Source organism: Hyla sarda, chromosome 8 (genome assembly GCF_029499605.1).
Source record: "Hyla sarda isolate aHylSar1 chromosome 8, aHylSar1.hap1, whole genome shotgun sequence".
NCBI lineage: Eukaryota > Metazoa > Chordata > Amphibia > Anura > Hylidae > Hyla > Hyla sarda.
Genome location: NC_079196.1, coordinates 122,462,140 through 122,483,306, shown reverse-complemented (window position 1 = coordinate 122,483,306; position 21,167 = coordinate 122,462,140). Strand labels below are relative to the sequence as shown.

The following is a 21,167-nucleotide window of genomic DNA, read 5'->3' as shown; positions in this document are numbered from 1 at the left end:
ATCGTTACAGTTGGTGTTATTCCATGTCGGAAGGGACGCAGCTACAGCCAGAGGGGTAACTAGAGACAGGCAGGCAGCTATGTGCAACAAAGGTAGGAGTGTTGTTTTCATATGCAGATCTGAAATATTGTCTTATATGCAAGAGGAGGAGTGATGGGGGTTCAGGCAAAAGCCAGGCTATGGATTGCATTGCTAAATGCTCCATCAAAGTGCAATGGTCGCCTGTCCTTTTTTTAAGTGATGATGTGGGTTTAGCCTGTGCTGTATGTATGTATGGGTGGCTGACTGCCACCCACCCAGAGAGTGTATGGGAGGCTGGTTGGCTGCCAGCCTTCCTTCCATTCCTATGAGTAATGTGAGTGCTCATGAAGGGGACATGGTTGGGTCCACCCCTTTCCTGATTATCCCCTCTAGGCCTTTTGGCTTAGATCAAGTGTAAAAAAAGAAAGGATCTTGCGACAGATCGCATCCTGAGGCACGTTTTTTTTTGTGTGAATATTTGCACTTGGATGACTTGTGAGCACATACTGATACATACGTTCCCTATCTGGGGACCATAAATTAAATGGATTTTTGAGAAAGGGAGCTGATTTGGAAGCTTGCTTCTGTCGCCCTATGCATTGACCCGATGTGGCAGTATCTTCGGGTAGTGAACAGTGCACCACCCCATTCCAGTGTTAAACAAGAAAGATTCTCATTTAATCCTCCGTGGGTGAGAATTTGAGTTTGAGAATTGGAGACCAAAATGATGAGTTGCACTGACTGGTTTATGAACGTCTATTCATTTAGCGTTTTAATGACCATGTTTGCACACTGATTGGTGTAAAAAAATAAAATAAAACTAAATAATAATAATCTAGCACATCTGTGCAGGTTTGACATGACATGACAGGTAGCTGTCTTGTGGGTGGTGCTGAATCCTGTTAAATGACGTGAGGGTCTCATGCCTAAACACAAGGGTGTGTAATTGCTGTTGCTTGACCATGCATTGGTTTCTGTGGTCAGTGAATGATAAAAACTAAATTTACCATCCATTGATGGATGGGAAATCCGCCATGAGGCATTTGTTTTTAGAAACTGCTGCTCAGAACCAATGTTGCAATGGAGTGTCTCCATCTGCTGGTGGTATTGGAAAGGCATTAGTGCTATGACAGGGTCTGAAGAAGAAGAAGAAGAAGGAAAAAATATATATAAAAAGAAAAAGAGAGAGAGAGAGACTGACTTAGTGAGCGAGTGAGTGAGAGAGTGAGAGTGAGTGAGAGTGAATGAGTGAGTGAGTGATTGAGTGAGTGAATGAGTGAGTGAGAACAAATGAGTTAAAGCAAGTGAGTGAGAGAGATCGAATGAATGAAAGTCTGAATGACAGAAAGAAAAAAGGATGAAGAAAGAAGCATGAAGAAAAAAAAATGTATATGGAGTTGCTGACATGAGTGCAATCTACAAAGCCGTTGAGGCTGATCCTCATGGGAGGATTATTGCACCAGGACCCTTAGCACTTTTAAAATGCCATTCAATGCCACTTCTAGGGCTAGATGTAAAATGCAGATGACCATGTTGTGGTAGTTACCATGGATACCCAAGTGATGTGTGAGCTAACACATAGGCCCAACAGATTCCAAGAAGGCCAGAATCACCAGCGGCACCACCATCGGTTGTCAGGTCACCCGGATTCAGCAAATACCAGAGTCCAAAATGATGCAGGTTTATACTGTTAATTTTCAGTTTATCGTTACAGTTGGTGTTATTCCATGTCGGAAGGGACGCAGCTACAGCCAGTGGGGTAACTAGAGACAGGCAGGCAGCTATGTGCAACAAAGGTAGGCGTGTTGTTTTCATATGCAGATCTGAAATATTGTCTTATATGCAAGAGGAGGAGTGATGGGGGTTCAGGCAAAAGCCAGGCTATGGATTGCATTGCTAAATGCTCCATCAGAGTGCAATGGTCGCCTGTCCTTTTTTTAAGTGATGATGTGGGTTTAGCCTGTGCTGTATGTATGTATGGGTGGCTGACTGCCACCCACCCAGAGAGTGTATGGGAGGCTGGTTGGCTGCCAGCCTTCCTTCCATTCCTATGAGTAATGTGAGTGCTCATGAAGGGGACATGGTTGGGTCCACCCCTTTCCCGGTTATCTCCTCTAGGCCTTTTGGCTTAGATCAAGTGTAAAAAAAAAAGGATCTTGCGACAGATCGCATCCTGAGGCACGTTTTTTTTGTGTGAGTACTTGCACTTGGGTGACTTGTGAGCACATACTGATACATACGTTCCCTATCTGGGGACCATAAATTAAATGGATTTTTGAGAAAGGGAGCTGATTTGGAAGCTTGCTTCTGTCGCCCTATGCATTGACCCGATGTGGCAGTATCTTCGGGTAGTGAACAGTGCACCACCCCATTCCAGTGTTAAACAAGAAAGATTCTCATTTAATCCTCCGTGGGTGAGAATTTGAGTTTGAGAATTGGAGACCAAAATGATGAGTTGCACTGACTGGTTTATGAACGTCTATTCATTTAGCGTTTTAATGACCATGTTTGCACACTGATTGGTGTAAAAAAATAAAATAAAACTAAATAATAATAATCTAGCACACCTGTGCAGGTTTGACATGACATGACAGGTAGCTGTCTTGTGGGTGGTGCTGAATCCTGTTAAATGACGTGAGGGTCTCATGCCTATACACAAGGGTGTGTCATTGCTGTTGCTTGACCATGCATTGGTTTCTGTGGTCAGTGAATGATAAAAACAAAATTTACCATCCATTGATAGATGGGAAATCCGCCATGAGGCATTTGTTTTTAGAAACTGCTGCTCACAACCAATGTTGCAATGGAGTGTCTCCATCTGCTGATGGTATTGGAAAGGCATTAGTGCTATGACAGGGTCTGAAGAAGAAGAAGAAGAAGACGGAAAAAAATATATATAAAAAGAAAAAGAGAGAGAGAGAGACTGACTTAGTGAGCGAGTGAGTGAGAGAGTGAGAGTGAGTGAGAGTGAATGAGTGAGTGAGTGAGTGAGTGAGAACAAATGAGTTAAAGCAAGTGAGTGAGAGAGATCGAATGAATGAAAGTCTGAATGACAGGAAGAAAAAAGGATGAAGAAAGAAGCATGAAGAAAAAAAAATGTATATGGAGTTGCTGACATGAGTGCAATCTACAAAGCCGTTGAGGCTGATCCTCATGGGAGGATTATTGCACCAGGACCCTTAGCACTTTTAAAATGCCATTCAATGCCACTTCTAGGGCTAGATGTAAACTGCAGATGACCATGTTGTGGTAGTTACCATGGATACCCAAGTGATGTGTGAGCTAACACATAGGCCCAACAGATTCCAAGAAGGCCAGAATCACCAGCGGCACCACCATCGGTTGTCAGGTCACCCGGATTCAGCAAATACCAGAGTCCAAAATGATGCAGGTTTATACTGTTAATTTTCAGTTTATCGTTACAGTTGGTGTTATTCCATGTCGGAAGGGACGCAGCTACAGCCAGTGGGGTAACTAGAGACAGGCAGGCAGCTATGTGCAACAAAGGTAGGCGTGTTGTTTTCATATGCAGATCTGAAATATTGTCTTATATGCAAGAGGAGGAGTGATGGGGGTTCAGGCAAAAGCCAGGCTATGGATTGCATTGCTAAATGCTCCATCAGAGTGCAATGGTCGCCTGTCCTTTTTTTAAGTGATGATGTGGGTTTAGCCTGTGCTGTATGTATGTATGGGTGGCTGACTGCCACCCACCCAGAGAGTGTATGGGAGGCTGGTTGGCTGCCAGCCTTCCTTCCATTCCTATGAGTAATGTGAGTGCTCATGAAGGGGACATGGTTGGGTCCACCCCTTTCCCGGTTATCCCCTCTAGGCCTTTTGGCTTAGATCAAGTGTAAAAAAAAAAAGGATCTTGCGACAGATCGCATCCTGAGGCACGTTTTTTTTTGTGTGAATACTTGCACTTGGGTGACTTGTGAGCACATACTGATACATACGTTCCCTATCTGGGGACCATAAATTAAATGGATTTTTGAGAAAGGGAGCTGATTTGGAAGCTTGCTTCTGTCGCCCTATGCATTGACCCAATGTGGCAGTATATTCGGGTAGTGAACAGTGCACCACCCCATTCCAGTGTTAAACAAGAAAGATTCTCATTTAATCCTCCGTGGGTGAGAATTTGAGTTTGAGAATTGGAGACCAAAATGATGAGTTGCACTGACTGGTTTATGAACGTCTATTCATTTAGCGTTTTAATGACCATGTTTGCACACTGATTGGTGTAAAAAAATAAAATAAAACTAAATAATAATAATCTAGCACACCTGTGCAGGTTTGACATGACATGACAGGTAGCTGTCTTGTGGGTGGTGCTGAATCCTGTTAAATGACGTGAGGGTCTCATGCCTATACACAAGGGTGTGTCATTGCTGTTGCTTGACCATGCATTGGTTTCTGTGGTCAGTGAATGATAAAAACAAAATTTACCATCCATTGATGGATGGGAAATGCGCCATGAGGCATTTGTTTTTAGAAACTGCTGCTCACAACCAATGTTGCAATGGAGTGTCTCCATCTGCTGGTGGTATTGGAAAGGCATTAGTGCTATGACAGGGTCTGAAGAAGAAGAAGAAGACGGAAAAAAATATATATAAAAAGAAAAAGAGAGAGAGAGAGAGAGACTGACTTAGTGAGCGAGTGAGTGAGAGAGTGAGAGTGAGTGAGAGTGAATGAGTGAGTGATTGAGTGAGTGAGTGAGTGAGTGAGAACAAATGAGTTAAAGCAAGTGAGTGAGAGAGATCGACTGAATGAAAGTCTGAATGACAGAAGGAAAAAAGGATGAAGAAAGAAGCATGAAGAAAAAAAAATGTATATGGAGTTGCTGACATGAGTGCAATCTACAAAGCCGTTGAGGCTGATCCTCATGGGAGGATTATTGCACCAGGACCCTTAGCACTTTTAAAATGCCATTCAATGCCACTTCTAGGGCTAGATGTAAACTGCAGATGACCATGTTGTGGTAGTTACCATGGATACCCAAGTGATGTGTGAGCTAACACATAGGCCCAACAGATTCCAAGAAGGCCAGAATCACCAGCGGCACCACCATCGGTTGTCAGGTCACCCGGATTCAGCAAATACCAGAGTCCAAAATGATGCAGGTTTATACTGTTAATTTTCAGTTTATCGTTACAGTTGGTGTTATTCCATGTCGGAAGGGACGCAGCTACAGCCAGTGGGGTAACTAGAGACAGGCAGGCAGCTATGTGCAACAAAGGTAGGCGTGTTGTTTTCATATGCAGATCTGAAATATTGTCTTATATGCAAGAGGAGGAGTGATGGGGGTTCAGGCAAAAGCCAGGCTATGGATTGCATTGCTAAATGCTCCATCAGAGTGCAATGGTCGCCTGTCCTTTTTTTAAGTGATGATGTGGGTTTAGCCTGTGCTGTATGTATGTATGGGTGGCTGACTGCCACCCACCCAGAGAGTGTATGGGAGGCTGGTTGGCTGCCAGCCTTCCTTCCATTCCTATGAGTAATGTGAGTGCTCATGAAGGGGACATGGTTGGGTCCACCCCTTTCCCGGTTATCCCCTCTAGGCCTTTTGGCTTAGATCAAGTGTAAAAAAAAAAAGGATCTTGCGACAGATCGCATCCTGAGGCACGTTTTTTTTTGTGTGAATACTTGCACTTGGGTGACTTGTGAGCACATACTGATACATACGTTCCCTATCTGGGGACCATAAATTAAATGGATTTTTGAGAAAGGGAGCTGATTTGGAAGCTTGCTTCTGTCGCCCTATGCATTGACCCGATGTGGCAGTATCTTCGGGTAGTGAACAGTGCACCACCCCATTCCAGTGTTAAACAAGAAAGATTCTCATTTAATCCTCCGTGGGTGAGAATTTGAGTTTGAGAATTGGAGACCAAAATGATGAGTTGCACTGACTGGTTTATGAACGTCTATTCATTTAGCGTTTTAATGACCATGTTTGCACACTGATTGGTGTAAAAAAATAAAATAAAACTAAATAATAATAATCTAGCACACCTGTGCAGGTTTGACATGACATGACAGGTAGCTGTCTTGTGGGTGGTGCTGAATCCTGTTAAATGACGTGAGGGTCTCATGCCTATACACAAGGGTGTGTCATTGCTGTTGCTTGACCATGCATTGGTTTCTGTGGTCAGTGAATGATAAAAACAAAATTTACCATCCATTGATGGATGGGAAATCCGCCATGAGGCATTTGTTTTTAGAAACTGCTGCTCACAACCAATGTTGCAATGGAGTGTCTCCATCTGCTGGTGGTATTGGAAAGGCATTAGTGCTATGACAGGGTCTGAAGAAGAAGAAGAAGAAGACGGGAAAAAATATATATAAAAAGAAAAAGAGAGAGAGAGAGAGACTGACTTAGTGAGCGTGTGAGTGAGAGAGTGAGAGTGAGTGAGAGTGAATGAGTGAGTGAGTGATTGAGTGAGTGAGTGAGTGAGTGAGAACAAATGAGTTAAAGCAAGTGAGTGAGAGAGATCGATTGAATGAAAGTCTGAATGACAGAAAGAAAAAAGGATGAAGAAAGAAGCATGAAGAAAAAAAAATGTATATGGAGTTGCTGACATGAGTGCAATCTACAAAGCCGTTGAGGCTGATCCTCATGGGAGGATTATTGCACCAGGACCCTTAGCACTTTTAAAATGCCATTCAATGCCACTTCTAGGGCTAGATGTAAACTGCAGATGACCATGTTGTGGTAGTTACCATGGATACCCAAGTGATGTGTGAGCTAACACATAGGCCCAACAGATTCCAAGAAGGCCAGAATCACCAGCGGCACCACCATCGGTTGTCAGGTCACCCGGATTCAGCAAATACCAGAGTCCAAAATGATGCAGGTTTATACTGTTAATTTTCAGTTTATCGTTACAGTTGGTGTTATTCCATGTCGGAAGGGACGCAGCTACAGCCAGTGGGGTAACTAGAGACAGGCAGGCAGCTATATGCAACAAAGGTAGGCGTGTTGTTTTCATATGCAGATCTGAAATATTGTCTTATATGCAAGAGGAGGAGTGATGGGGGTTCAGGCAAAAGCCAGGCTATGGATTGCATTGCTAAATGCTCCATCAGAGTGCAATGGTCGCCTGTCCTTTTTTTAAGTGATGATGTGGGTTTAGCCTGTGCTGTATGTATGTATGGGTTGCTGACTGCCACCCACCCAGAGAGTGTATGGGAGGCTGGTTGGCTGCCAGCCTTCCTTCCATTCCTATGAGTAATGTGAGTGCTCATGAAGGGGACATGGTTGGGTCCACCCCTTTCCCGGTTATCCCCTCTAGGCCTTTTGGCTTAGATCAAGTATAAAAAAAGAAAGGATCTTGCGACAGATCGCATCCTGAGGCACGTTTTTTTTTGTGTGAATACTTGCACTTGGGTGACTTGTGAGCACATACTGATACATACGTTCCCTATTTGGGGACCATAAATTAAATGTATTTTTGAGAAAGGGAGCTGATTTGGAAGCTTGCTTTTGTCGCCCTATGCATTGACCCGATGTGGCAGTATCTTCGGGTAGTGAACAGTGCACCACCCCATTCCAGTGTTAAACAAGAAAGATTCTCATTTAATCCTCCGTGGGTGAGAATTTGAGTTTGAGAATTGGAGACCAAAATGATGAGTTGCACTGACTGGTTTGTGAACGTCTATTCATTTAGCGTTTTAATGACCATGTTTGCACACTGATTGGTGTAAAAAAATAAAATAAAACTAAATAATAATAATCTAGCACTCCTGTGCAGGTTTGACATGACATGACAGGTAGCTGTCTTGTGGGTGGTGCGGAATCCTGTTAAATGACGTGAGGGTCTCATGCCTATACACAAGGGTGTGTCATTGCTGTTGCTTGACCATGCATTGGTTTCTGTGGTCAGTGAATGATAAAAACAAAATTTACCATCCATTGATGGATGGGAAATCCGCCATGAGGCATTTGTTTTTAGAAACTGCTGCTCACAACCAATGTTGCAATGGAGTGTCTCCATCTGCTGGTGGTATTGGAAAGGCATTAGTGCTATGACAGGGTCTGAAGAAGAAGAAGAAGAAGACGGGAAAAAATATATATAAAAAGAAAAAGAGAGAGAGAGAGAGACTGACTTAGTGAGCGTGTGAGTGAGAGAGTGAGAGTGAGTGAGAGTGAATGAGTGAGTGAGTGATTGAGTGAGTGAGTGAGTGAGTGAGAACAAATGAGTTAAAGCAAGTGAGTGAGAGAGATCGAATGAATGAAAGTCTGAATGACAGAAAGAAAAAAGGATGAAGAAAGAAGCATGAAGAAAAAAAAATGTATATGGAGTTGCTGACATGAGTGCAATCTACAAAGCCGTTGAGGCTGATCCTCATGGGAGGATTATTGCACCAGGACCCTTAGCACTTTTAAAATGCCATTCAATGCCACTTCTAGGGCTAGATGTAAACTGCAGATGACCATGTTGTGGTAGTTACCATGGATACCCAAGTGATGTGTGAGCTAACACATAGGCCCAACAGATTCCAAGAAGGCCAGAATCACCAGCGGCACCACCATCGGTTGTCAGGTCACCCGGATTCAGCAAATACCAGAGTCCAAAATGATGCAGGTTTATACTGTTAATTTTCAGTTTATCGTTACAGTTGGTGTTATTCCATGTCGGAAGGGACGCAGCTACAGCCAGTGGGGTAACTAGAGACAGGCAGGCAGCTATGTGCAACAAAGGTAGGCGTGTTGTTTTCATATGCAGATCTGAAATATTGTCTTATATGCAAGAGGAGGAGTGATGGGGGTTCAGGCAAAAGCCAGGCTATGGATTGCATTGCTAAATGCTCCATCAGAGTGCAATGGTCGCCTGTCCTTTTTTTAAGTGATGATGTGGGTTTAGCCTGTGCTGTATGTATGTATGGGTGGCTGACTGCCACCCACCCAGAGAGTGTATGGGAGGCTGGTTGGCTGCCAGCCTTCCTTCCATTCCTATGAGTAATGTGAGTGCTCATGAAGGGGACATGGTTGGGTCCACCCCTTTCCCGGTTATCCCCTCTAGGCCTTTTGGCTTAGATCAAGTATAAAAAAAGAAAGGATCTTGCGACAGATCGCATCCTGAGGCACGTTTTTTTTTTGTGTGAATACTTGCACTTGGGTGACTTGTGAGCACATACTGATACATACGTTCCCTATTTGGGGACCATAAATTAAATGGATTTTTGAGAAAGGGAGCTGATTTGGAAGCTTGCTTCTGTCGCCCTATGCATTGACCCGATGTGGCAGTATCTTCGGGTAGTGAACAGTGCACCACCCCATTCCAGTGTTAAACAAGAAAGATTCTCATTTAATCCTCCGTGGGTGAGAATTTGAGTTTGAGAATTGGAGACCAAAATGATGAGTTGCACTGACTGGTTTATGAACGTCTATTCATTTAGCGTTTTAATGACCATGTTTGCACACTGATTGGTGTAAAAAAATAAAATAAAACTAAATAATAATAATCTAGCACACCTGTGCAGGTTTGACATGCCATGACAGGTAGCTGTCTTGTGGGTGGTGCTGAATCCTGTTAAATGACGTGAGGGTCTCATGCCTATACACAAGGGTGTGTCATTGCTGTTGCTTGACCATGCATTGGTTTCTGTGGTCAGTGAATGATAAAAACAAAATTTACCATCCATTGATGGATGGGAAATCCGCCATGAGGCATTTGTTTTTAGAAACTGCTGCTCACAACCAATGTTGCAATGGAGTGTCTCCATCTGCTGGTAGTATTGGAAAGGCATTAGTGCTATGACAGGGTCTGAAGAAGAAGAAGAAGAAGAAGAAGACGGAAAAAAATATATATAAAAAGAAAAAGAGAGAGAGAGAGAGAGAGACTGACTTAGTGAGCGAGTGAGCGAGTGAGTGAGAGAGTGAGAGTGAGTGAGAGTGAATGAGTGAATGAGTGAGTGAGTGAGTGAGTGAGTGAGTGAGTGAGTGATTGAGTGAGTGAGTGAGTGAGTGAGAACAAATGAGTTAAAGCAAGTGAGTGAGAGAGATCGAATGAATGAAAGTCTGAATGACAGAAAGAAAAAATGATGAAGAAAGAAGCATGAAGAAAAAAAATGTATATGGAGTTGCTGACATGAGTGCAATCTACAAAGCCGTTGAGGCTGATCCTCATGGGAGGATTATTGCACCAGGACCCTTAGCACTTTTAAAATGCCATTCAATGCCACTTCTAGGGCTAGATGTAAACTGCAGATGACCATGTTTTGGTAGTTACCATGGATACCCAAGTGATGTGTGAGCTAACACATAGGCCCAACAGATTCCAAGAAGGCCAGAATCACCAGCGGCACCACCATCGGTTGTCAGGTCACCCGGATTCAGCAAATACCAGAGTCCAAAATGATGCAGGTTTATACTGTTAATTTTCAGTTTGTCGTTACAGTTGGTGTTATTCCATGTCGGAAGGGACGCAGCTACAGCCAGTGGGGTAACTAGAGACAGGCAGGCAGCTATGTGCAACAAAGGTAGGCGTGTTGTTTTCATATGCAGATCTGAAATATTGTCTTATATGCAAGAGGAGGAGTGATGGGGGTTCAGGCAAAAGCCAGGCTATGGATTGCATTGCTAAATGCTCCATCAGAGTGCAATGGTCGCCTGTCCTTTTTTTAAGTGATGATGTGGGTTTAGCCTGTGCTGTATGTATGTATGGGTGGCTGACTGCCACCCACCCAGAGAGTGTATGGGAGGCTGGTTGGCTGCCAGCCTTCCTTCCTTCCATTCCTATGAGTAATGTGAGTGCTCATGAAGGGGACATGTTGGGTCCACCCCTTTCCCGGTTATCCCCTCTAGGCCTTTTGGCTTAGATCAAGTGTAAAAAAAGAAAGGATCTTGCGACAAATCGCATCCTGAGGCACGTTTTTTTTTGTGTGAATACTTGCACTTGGGTGACTTGTGAGCACATACTGATACATACGTTCCCTATCTGGGGACCATAAATTAAATGGATTTTTGAGAAAGGGAGCTGATTTGGAAGCTTGCTTCTGTCGCCCTATGCATTGACCCGATGTGGCAGTATCTTCGGGTAGTGAACAGTGCACCACCCCATTCCAGTGTTAAACAAGAAAGATTCTCATTTAATCCTCCGTGGGTGAGAATTGGAGTTTGAGAATTGGAGACCAAAATGATGAGTTGCACTGACTGGTTTATGAACGTCTATTCATTTAGCGTTTTAATGACCATGTTTGCACACTGATTGGTGTAAAAAAATAAAATAAAACTAAATAATAATAATCTAGCACACCTGTGCAGGTTTGACATGACATGACAGGTAGCTGTCTTGTGGGTGGTGCTGAATCCTGTTAAATGACGTGAGGGTCTCATGCCTATACACAAGGGTGTGTCATTGCTGTTGCTTGACCATGCATTGGTTTCTGTGGTCAGTGAATGATAAAAACAAAATTTACCATCCATTGATGGATGGGAAATCCGCCATGAGGCATTTGTTTTTAGAAACTGCTGCTCACAACCAATGTTGCAATGGAGTGTCTCCATCTGCTGGTGGTATTGGAAAGGCATTAGTGCTATGACAGGGTCTGAAGAAGAAGAAGAAGAAGAAGAAGACGGAAAAAAATATATATAAAAAGAAAAAGAGAGAGCGAGAGAGAGACTGACTTAGTGAGCGAGTGAGTGAGAGAGTGAGAGTGAGTGAGAGTGAATGAGTGAGTGAGTGAGTGAGTGAGAACAAATGAGTTAAAGCAAGTGAGTGAGAGAGATGGAATGAATGTAAGTCTGAATGACAGAAAGAAAAAAGGATGAAGAAAGAAGCATGAAGAAAAAAAAATGTATATGGAGTTGCTGACATGAGTGCAATCTACAAAGCCGTTGAGGCTGATCCTCATGGGAGGATTATTGCACCAGGACCCTTAGCACTTTTAAAATGCCATTCAATGCCACTTCTAGGGCTAGATGTAAACTGCAGATGACCATGTTGTGGTAGTTACCATGGATACCCAAGTGATGTGTGAGCTAACACATAGGCCCAACAGATTCCAAGAAGGCCAGAATCACCAGCGGCACCACCATCGGTTGTCAGGTCACCCGGATTCAGCAAATACCAGAGTCCAAAATGATGCAGGTTTATACTGTTAATTTTCAGTTTATCGTTACAGTTGGTGTTATTCCATGTCGGAAGGGACGCAGCTACAGCCAGTGGGGTAACTAGAGACAGGCAGGCAGCTATGTGCAACAAAGGTAGGCGTGTTGTTTTCATATGCAGATCTGAAATATTGTCTTATATGCAAGAGGAGGAGTGATGGGGGTTCAGGCAAAAGCCAGGCTATGGATTGCATTGCTAAATGCTCCATCAGAGTGCAATGGTCGCCTGTCCTTTTTTTAAGTGATGATGTGGGTTTAGCCTGTGCTGTATGTATGTATGTATGGGTGGCTGACTGCCACTCACCCAGAGAGTGTATGGGAGGCTGGTTGGCTGCCAGCCTTCCTTCCATTCCTATGAGTAATGTGAGTGCTCATGAAGGGGACATGGTTGGGTCCACCCCTTTCCCGGTTATCCCCTCTAGGCCTTTTGGCTTAGATCAAGTGTAAAAAAAGAAAGGATCTTGCGAAAGATTGCATCCTGAGGCACGTTTTTTTTTGTGTGAATACTTGCACTTGGGTGACTTGTGAGCACATACTGATACATACGTTCCCTATCTGGGGACCATAAATTAAATGGATTTTTGAGAAAGGGAGCTGATTTGGAAGCTTGCTTCTGTCGCCCTATGCATTGACCCGATGTGGCAGTATCTTCGGGTAGTGAACAGTGCACCACCCCATTCCAGTGTTAAACAAGAAAGATTCTCATTTAATCCTCCGTGGGTGAGAATTGGAGTTTGAGAATTGGAGACCAAAATGATGAGTTGCACTGACTGGTTTATGAACGTCTATTCATTTAGCGTTTTAATGACCATGTTTGCACACTGATTGGTGTAAAAAAATAAAACTAAATAATAATAATCTAGCACACCTGTGCAGGTTTGACATGACATGACAGGTAGCTGTCTTGTGGGTGGTGCTGAATCCTGTTAAATGACGTGAGGGTCTCATGCCTATACACAAGGGTGTGTCATTGCTGTTGCTTGACCATGCATTGGTTTCTGTGGTCAGTGAATGATAAAAACAAAATTTACCATCCATTGATGGATGGGAAATCCGCCATGAGGCATTTGTTTTTAGAAACTGCTGCTCACAACCAATGTTGCAATGGAGTGTCTCCATCTGCTGGTGGTATTGGAAAGGCATTAGTGCTATGACAGGGTCTGAAGAAGAAGAAGAAGAAGAAGACGGGACAAAATATATATAAAAAGAAAAAGAGAGAGAGAGAGAGACTGACTTAGTGAGCGAGTGAGTGAGAGAGTGAGAGTGAGTGAGAGTGAATGAGTGAGTGAGTGATTGAGTGAGTGAGTGAGAACAATTGAGTTAAAGCAAGTGAGTGAGAGAGATCGAATGAATGAAAGTCTGAATGACAGAAAGAAAAAAGGATGAAGAAAGAAGCATGAAGAAAAAAAAATGTATATGGAGTTGCTGACATGAGTGCAATCTACAAAGCCGTTGAGGCTGATCCTCATGGGAGGATTATTGCACCAGGACCCTTAGCACTTTTAAAATGCCATTCAATGCCACTTCTAGGGCTAGATGTAAACTGCAGATGACCATGTTGTGGTAGTTACCATGGATACCCAAGTGATGTGTGAGCTAACACATAGGCCCAACAGATTCCAAGAAGGCCAGAATCACCAGCGGCACCACCATCGGTTGTCAGGTCACCCGGATTCAGCAAATACCAGAGTCCAAAATGATGCAGGTTTATACTGTTAATTTTCAGTTTATCGTTACAGTTGGTGTTATTCCATGTCGGAAGGGACGCAGCTACAGCCAGTGGGGTAACTAGAGACAGGCAGGCAGCTATGTGCAACAAAGGTAGGCGTGTTGTTTTCATATGCAGATCTGAAATATTGTCTTATATGCAAGAGGAGGAGTGATGGGGGTTCAGGCAAAAGCCAGGCTATGGATTGCATTGCTAAATGCTCCATCAGAGTGCAATGGTCGCCTGTCCTTTTTTTAAGTGATGATGTGGGTTTAGCCTGTGCTGTATGTATGTATGGGTGGCTGACTGCCACCCACCCAGAGAGTGTATGGGAGGCTGGTTGGCTGCCAGCCTTCCTTCCATTCCTATGAGTAATGTGAGTGCTCATGAAGGGGACATGGTTGGGTCCACCCCTTTCCCGGTTATCCCCTCTAGGCCTTTTGGCTTAGATCAAGTGTAAAAAAAGAAAGGATCTTGCGACAGATCGCATCCTGAGGCACGGTTTTTTTTTTTGTGTGAATACTTACACTTTGGTGACTAGTGAGCACATACTGATACATACGTTCCCTATCTGGGGACCATAAATTAAATGGATTTTTGAGAAAGGGAGCTGATTTGGAAGCTTGCTTCTGTCGCCCTATGCATTGACCTGATGTGGCAGTATCTTCGGGTAGTGAACAGTGCACCACCCCATTCCAGTGTTAAACAAGAAAGATTCTCATTTAATCCTCCGTGGGTGAGAATTTGAGTTTGAGAATTGGAGACCAAAATGATGAGTTGCACTGACTGGTTTATGAACGTCTATTCATTTAGCGTTTTAATGACCATGTTTGCACACTGATTGGTGTAAAAAAATAAAATAAAACTAAATAATAATAATCTAGCACACCTGTGCAGGTTTGACATGACATGACAGGTAGCTGTCTTGTGGGTGGTGCTGAATCCTGTTAAATGACGTGAGGGTCTCATGCCTATACACAAGGGTGTGTCATTGCTGTTGCTTGACTATGCATTGGTTTCTGTGGTCAGTGAATGATAAAAACAAAATTTATCATCCATTGATGGATGGGAAATCCGCCATGAGGCATTTGTTTTTAGAAACTGCTGCTCACAACCAATGTTGCAATGGAGTGTCTCCATCTGCTGGTTGTATTGGAAAGGCATTAGTGCTATGACAAGGTCTGAAGAAGAAGAAGAAGAAGAAGACGGAAAAAAATATATATAAAAAGAAAAAGAGAGAGAGAGAGAGACGGACTTAGTGAGCGAGTGAGTGAGAGAGTGAGAGTGAATGAGAGTGAATGAGTGTGTGAGTGATTGAGTGAGTGAGTGAGTGAGAACAAATGAGTTAAAGCAAGTGAGTGAGAGATCGAATCAATGAAAGTCTGAATGACAGAAAGAAAAAAGAATGAAGAAAGAAGCATGAAGAAAAAAAAATGTATATGGAGTTGCTGACATGAGTGCAATCTACAAAGCCGTTGAGGCTGATCCTCATGGGAGGATTATTGCACCAGGACCCTTAGCACTTTTAAAATGCCATTCAATGCCACTTCTAGGGCTAGATGTAAACTGCAGATGACCATGTTGTGGTAGTTACCATGGATACCCAAGTGATGTGTGAGCTAACACATAGGCCCAACAGATTCCAAGAAGGCCAGAATCACCAGCGGCACCACCATCGGTTGTCAGGTCACCCGGATTCAGCAAATACCAGAGTCCAAAATGATGCAGGTTTATACTGTTAATTTTCAGTTTATCGTTACAGTTGGTGTTATTCCATGTCGGAAGGGACGCAGCTACAGCCAGTGGGGTAACTAGAGACAGGCAGGCAGCTATGTGCAACAAAGGTAGGCGTGTTGTTTTCATATGCAGATCTGAAATATTGTCTTATATGCAAGAGGAGGAGTGATGGGGGTTCAGGCAAAAGCCAGGCTATGGATTGCATTGCTAAATGCTCCATCAGAGTGCAATGGTCGCCTGTCCTTTTTTTAAGTGATGATGTGGGTTTAGCCTGTGCTGTATGTATGTATGGGTGGCTGACTGCCACCCACCCAGAGAGTGTATGGGAGGCTGGTTGGCTGCCAGCCTTCCTTCCATTCCTATGAGTAATGTGAGTGCTCATGAAGGGGACATGGTTGGGTCCACCCCTTTCCCGGTTATCCCCTCTAGGCCTTTTGGCTTAGATCAAGTGTAAAAAAAGAAAGGATCTTGCGACAGATCGCATCCTGAGGTACGTTTTTTTTTTGTGTGAATACTTGCACTTGGGTGACTTGTGAGCACATACTGATACATACGTTCCCTATCTGGGGACCATAAATTAAATGGATTTTTGAGAAAGGGAGTTGATTTGGAAGCTTGCTTCTGTCGCCCTATGCATTGACCCGATGTGGCAGTATCTTCGGGTAGTGAACAGTGCACCACCCCATTCCAGTGTTAAACAAGAAAGATTCTCATTTAATCCTCCGTGGGTGAGAATTTGAGTTTGAGAATTGGAGACCAAAATGATGAGTGGCACTGACTGGTTTATGAACGTCTATTCATTTAGCGTTTTAATGACCATGTTTGCACACTGATTGGTGTAAAAAAATAAAATAAAACTAAATAATAATAATCTAGCACACCTGTGCAGGTTTGACATGACATGACAGGTAGCTGTCTTGTGGGTGGTGCTGAATCCTGTTAAATGACGTGAGGGTCTCATGCCTATACACAAGGGTGTGTCATTGCTGTTGCTTGACCATGCATTGGTTTCTGTGGTCAGTGAATGATAAAAACAAAATTTACCATCCATTGATGGATGGGAAATCCGCCATGAGGCATTTGTTTTTAGAAACTGCTGCTCACAACCAATGTTGCAATGGAGTGTCTCCATCTGCTGGTGGTATTGGAAAGGCATTAGTGCTATGACAGGGTCTGAAGAAGAAGAAGAAAAAGACGGAAAAAATATATATAAAAAGAAAAAGAGAGAGAGAGAGAGAGAGACTGACTTAGTGAGCGAGTGAGTGAGAGAGTGAGAGTGAGTGAGAGTGAATGAGTGAGTGAGTGATTGAGTGAATGAGTGAGTGAGAACAAATGAGTTAAAGCAAGTGAGTGAGAGAGATCGAATGAATGAAAGTCTGAATGACAGAAAGAAAAAAGGATGAAGAAAGAAGCATGAAGAAAAAAAAATGTATATGGAGTTGCTGACATGAGTGCAATCTACAAAGCCGTTGAGGCTGATCCTCATGGGAGGATTATTGCACCAGGACCCTTAGCACTTTTACAATGCCATTCAATGCCACTTCTAGGGCTAGATGTAAACTGCAGATGACCATGTTGTGGTAGTTACCATGGATACCCAAGTGATGTGTGAGCTAACACATAGGCCCAACAGATTCCAAGAAGGCCAGAATCACCAGCGGCACCACCATCGGTTGTCAGGTCACCCGGATTCAGCAAATACCAGAGTCCAAAATGATGCAGGTTTATACTGTTAATTTTCAGTTTATCGTTACAGTTGGTGTTATTCCATGTCGGAAGGGACGCAGCTACAGCCAGTGGGGTAACTAGAGACAGGCAGGCAGCTATGTGCAACAAAGGTAGGCGTGTTGTTTTCATATGCAGATCTGAAATATTGTCTTATATGAGAGAGGAGGAGTGATGGGGGTTCAGGCAAAAGCCAGGCTATGGATTGCATTGCTAAATGCTCCATCAGAGTGCAATGGTCGCCTGTCCTTTTTTTAAGTGATGATGTGGGTTTAGCCTGTGCTGCATGTATGTATGGGTGGCTGACTGCCACCCACCCAGAGAGTTTATGGGAGGCTGGTTGGCTGCCAGCATTCTTATGAGTAATGTGAGTGCTCATGAAGGGGACATGGTTGGGTCCACCCCTTTCCCGGTTATCCCCTCTAGGCCTTTTGGCTTAGATCAAGTGTAAAAAAAGAAAGGATCTTGCGACAGATCGCATCCTGAGGCACGTTTTTTTTTGTGTGAATACTTGCACTTGGGTGACTTGTGAGCACATACTGATACATACGTTCCCTATCTGGGGACCATAAATTAAATGGATTTTTGAGAAAGGGAGTTGATTTGGAAGCTTGCTTCTGTCGCCCTATGCATTGACCCGATGTGGCAGTATCTTCGGGTAGTGACCAGTGCACCACCCCATTCCAGTGTTAAACAAGAAAGATTCTCATTTAATCCTCCGTGGGTGAGAATTGGAGTTTGAGAATTGGAGACCAAAATGATGAGTGGCACTGACTGGTTTATGAACGTCTATTCATTTAGCGTTTTAATGACCATGATTGCACACTGATTGGTGTAAAAAAATAAAATAAAACTAAATAATAATAATCTAGCACACCTGTGCAGGTTTGACATGACATGACAGGTAGCTGTCTTGTGGGTGGTGCTGAATCCTGTTAAATGACGTGAGGGTCTCATGCCTATACACAAGGGTGTGTCATTGCTGTTGCTTGACCATGCATTGGTTTCTGTGGTCAGTGAATGATAAAAACAAAATTTACCATCCATTGATGGATGGGAAATCCGCCATGAGGCATTTGTTTTTAGAAACTGCTGCTCACAACCAATGTTGCAATGGAGTGTCTCCATCTGCTGGTGGTATTGGAAAGGCATTAGTGCTATGACAGGGTCTGAAGAAGAAGAAGAAGACGGAAAAAATATATATAAAAAGAAAAAGAGAGAGAGAGAGAGAGAGACTGACTTAGTGAGCGAGTGAGTGAGAGAGTGAGAGTGAGTGAGAGTGAATGAGTGAGTGAGTGATTGAGTGAGTGAGTGAGTGAGAACAAATGAGTTAAAGCAAGTGAGTGAGAGAGATCGAATGAATGAAAGTCTGAATGACAGAAAGAAAAAAGGATGAAGAAAGAAGCATGAAGAAAAAAAAATGTATATGGAGTTGCTGACATGAGTGCAATCTACAAAGCCGTTGAGGCTGATCCTCATGGGAGGATTATTGCACCAGGACCCTTAGCACTTTTACAATGCCATTCAATGCCACTTCTAGGGCTAGATGTAAACTGCAGATGACCATGTTGTGGTAGTTACCATGGATACCCAAGTGATGTGTGAGCTAACACATAGGCCCAACAGATTCCAAGAAGGCCAGAATCACCAGCGGCACCACCATCGGTTGTCAGGTCACCCGGATTCAGCAAATACCAGAGTCCAAAATGATGCAGGTTTATACTGTTAATTTTCAGTTTATCGTTACAGTTGGTGTTATTCCATGTCGGAAGGGACGCAGCTACAGCCAGTGGGGTAACTAGAGACAGGCAGGCAGCTATGTGCAACAAAGGTAGGCGTGTTGTTTTCATATGCAGATCTGAAATATTGTCTTATATGAGAGAGGAGGAGTGATGGGGGTTCAGGCAAAAGCCAGGCTATGGATTGCATTGCTAAATGCTCCATCAGAGTGCAATGGTCGCCTGTCCTTTTTTTAAGTGATGATGTGGGTTTAGCCTGTGCTGCATGTATGTATGGGTGGCTGACTGCCACCCACCCAGAGAGTGTATGGGAGGCTGGTTGGCTGCCAGCATTCCTATGAGTAATGTGAGTGCTCATGAAGGGGACATGGTTGGGTCCACCCCTTTCCCGGTTATCCCCTCTAGGCCTTTTGGCTTAGATCAAGTGTAAAAAAAGAAAGGATCTTGCGACAGATCGCATCCTGAGGCACGTTTTTTTTTGTGTGAATACTTGCACTTGGGTGACTTGTGAGCACATACTGATACATACGTTCCCTATCTGGGGACCATGAATTAAATGGATTTTTGAGAAAGGGAGCTGATTTGGAAGCTTGCTTCTGTCGCCCTATGCATTAACCCGATGTGGCAGTATCTTCGGGTAGTGAACAGTGCACTACCCCATTCCAGTGTTAAACAAGAAAGATTCTCATTTTATCCTCCGTGGGTGAGAATTTGAGTTTGAGAATTGGAGACCAAAATGATGAGTTGCACTGACTGGTTTATGAACGTCTATTCATTTAGCGTTTTAATGACCATGTTTGCACACTGATTGGTGTAAAAAAATAAAATAAAACTAAATAATAATAATCTAGCACACCTGTGCAGGTTTGACATGACATGACAGGTAGCTGTCTTGTGGGTGGTGCTGAATCCTGTTAAATGTTGTGAGGGTCTCATGCCTATACACAAGGGTGTGTCATTGCTGTTGCTTGACCATGCATTGGTTTCTGTGGTCAGTGAATGATAAAAACAAAATTTACCATCCATTGATGGATGGGAAATCCGCCATGAGGCATTTGTTTTTAGAAACTGCTGCTCACAACCAATGTTGCAATGGAGTGTCTCCATCTGTTGGTGGTATTGGAAAGGCATTAGTGCTATGACAGGGTCTGAAGAAGAAGAAGAAGAAGAAGACGGAAAAAAATATATATAAAAAGAAAAAGAGAGAGAGAGAGAGAGAGAGAGACTGACTTAGTGAGCGAGTGAGTGAGAGAGTGAGAGTGAGTGAGAGTGAATGAGTGAGTGATTGAGTGAGTGAGTGAGTGAGAACAAATGAGTTAAAGCAAGTGAGTGAGATAGATCGAATGAATGAAAGTCTGAATGACAGAAAGAAAAAAGGATGAAGAAAGAAGCATGAAGAAAAAAAAATGTATATGGAGTTGCTGACATGAGTGCAATCTACAAAGCCGTTGAGGCTGATCCTCATGGGAGAATTATTGCACCAGGACCCTTAGCACTTTTAAAATGCCATTCAATGCCACTTCTAGGGCTAGATGTAAACTGCAGATGACCATGTTGTGGTAGTTACCATGGATATCCAAGTGATGTGTTAGCTAACACATAGGCCCAACAGATTCCAAGAAGGCCAGAATCACCAGCGGCACCACCATCGGTTGTCAGGTCACCCGGATTCAGCAAATACCAGAGTCCAAAATGATGCAGGTTTATACTGTTAATTTTCAGTTTATCGTTACAGTTGGTGTTATTCCATGTCGCAAGGGACGCAGCTACAGCCAGTGGGGTAACTAGAGACAGGCAGGCAGCTATGTGCAACAAAGGTAGGCGTGTTGTTTTCATATGCAGATCTGAAATATTGTCTTATATGCAAGAGGAGGAGTGATGGGGGTTCAGGAAAAAGCCAGGCTATGGATTGCATTGCTAAATGCTCCATCAGAGTGCAATGGTCGCCTGTCCTTTTTTTAAGTGATGATGTGGGTTTAGCCTGTGCTGTATGTATGTATGTATGGGTGGCTGACTGCCACCCACCCAGAGAGTGTATGGGAGGCTGGTTGGCTGCCAGCCTTCCTTCCATTCCTATGAGTAATGTGAGTGCTCATGAAGGGGACATGGTTGGGTCCACCCCTTTCCTGGT

The 21,167-nt window shown here is 43.5% G+C and overlaps 12 pseudogenes; all 12 read left to right on the top strand.

The window, feature by feature from the left end:
* The first annotated feature begins 403 nt into the window (after positions 1-403).
* On the top strand, positions 404-667 carry LOC130287673 (U2 spliceosomal RNA; annotated as a pseudogene).
* Positions 668-2,128: 1,461 nt separating this feature from the next.
* On the top strand, positions 2,129-2,390 carry LOC130288469 (U2 spliceosomal RNA; annotated as a pseudogene).
* Positions 2,391-3,839: 1,449 nt separating this feature from the next.
* On the top strand, positions 3,840-4,103 carry LOC130289833 (U2 spliceosomal RNA; annotated as a pseudogene).
* Positions 4,104-5,565: 1,462 nt separating this feature from the next.
* On the top strand, positions 5,566-5,829 carry LOC130288214 (U2 spliceosomal RNA; annotated as a pseudogene).
* Positions 5,830-7,296: 1,467 nt separating this feature from the next.
* On the top strand, positions 7,297-7,560 carry LOC130289639 (U2 spliceosomal RNA; annotated as a pseudogene).
* Positions 7,561-9,027: 1,467 nt separating this feature from the next.
* On the top strand, positions 9,028-9,292 carry LOC130289453 (U2 spliceosomal RNA; annotated as a pseudogene).
* Positions 9,293-10,811: 1,519 nt separating this feature from the next.
* On the top strand, positions 10,812-11,075 carry LOC130290211 (U2 spliceosomal RNA; annotated as a pseudogene).
* Positions 11,076-12,538: 1,463 nt separating this feature from the next.
* On the top strand, positions 12,539-12,802 carry LOC130289618 (U2 spliceosomal RNA; annotated as a pseudogene).
* Positions 12,803-14,259: 1,457 nt separating this feature from the next.
* On the top strand, positions 14,260-14,526 carry LOC130289353 (U2 spliceosomal RNA; annotated as a pseudogene).
* A 1,464-nt stretch (positions 14,527-15,990) lies between these two features.
* LOC130288811 (U2 spliceosomal RNA) lies at positions 15,991-16,255 on the top strand (annotated as a pseudogene).
* Positions 16,256-17,712: 1,457 nt separating this feature from the next.
* LOC130288797 (U2 spliceosomal RNA) lies at positions 17,713-17,976 on the top strand (annotated as a pseudogene).
* Positions 17,977-19,430: 1,454 nt separating this feature from the next.
* LOC130289822 (U2 spliceosomal RNA) lies at positions 19,431-19,694 on the top strand (annotated as a pseudogene).
* Positions 19,695-21,167: the final 1,473 nt, after the last annotated feature.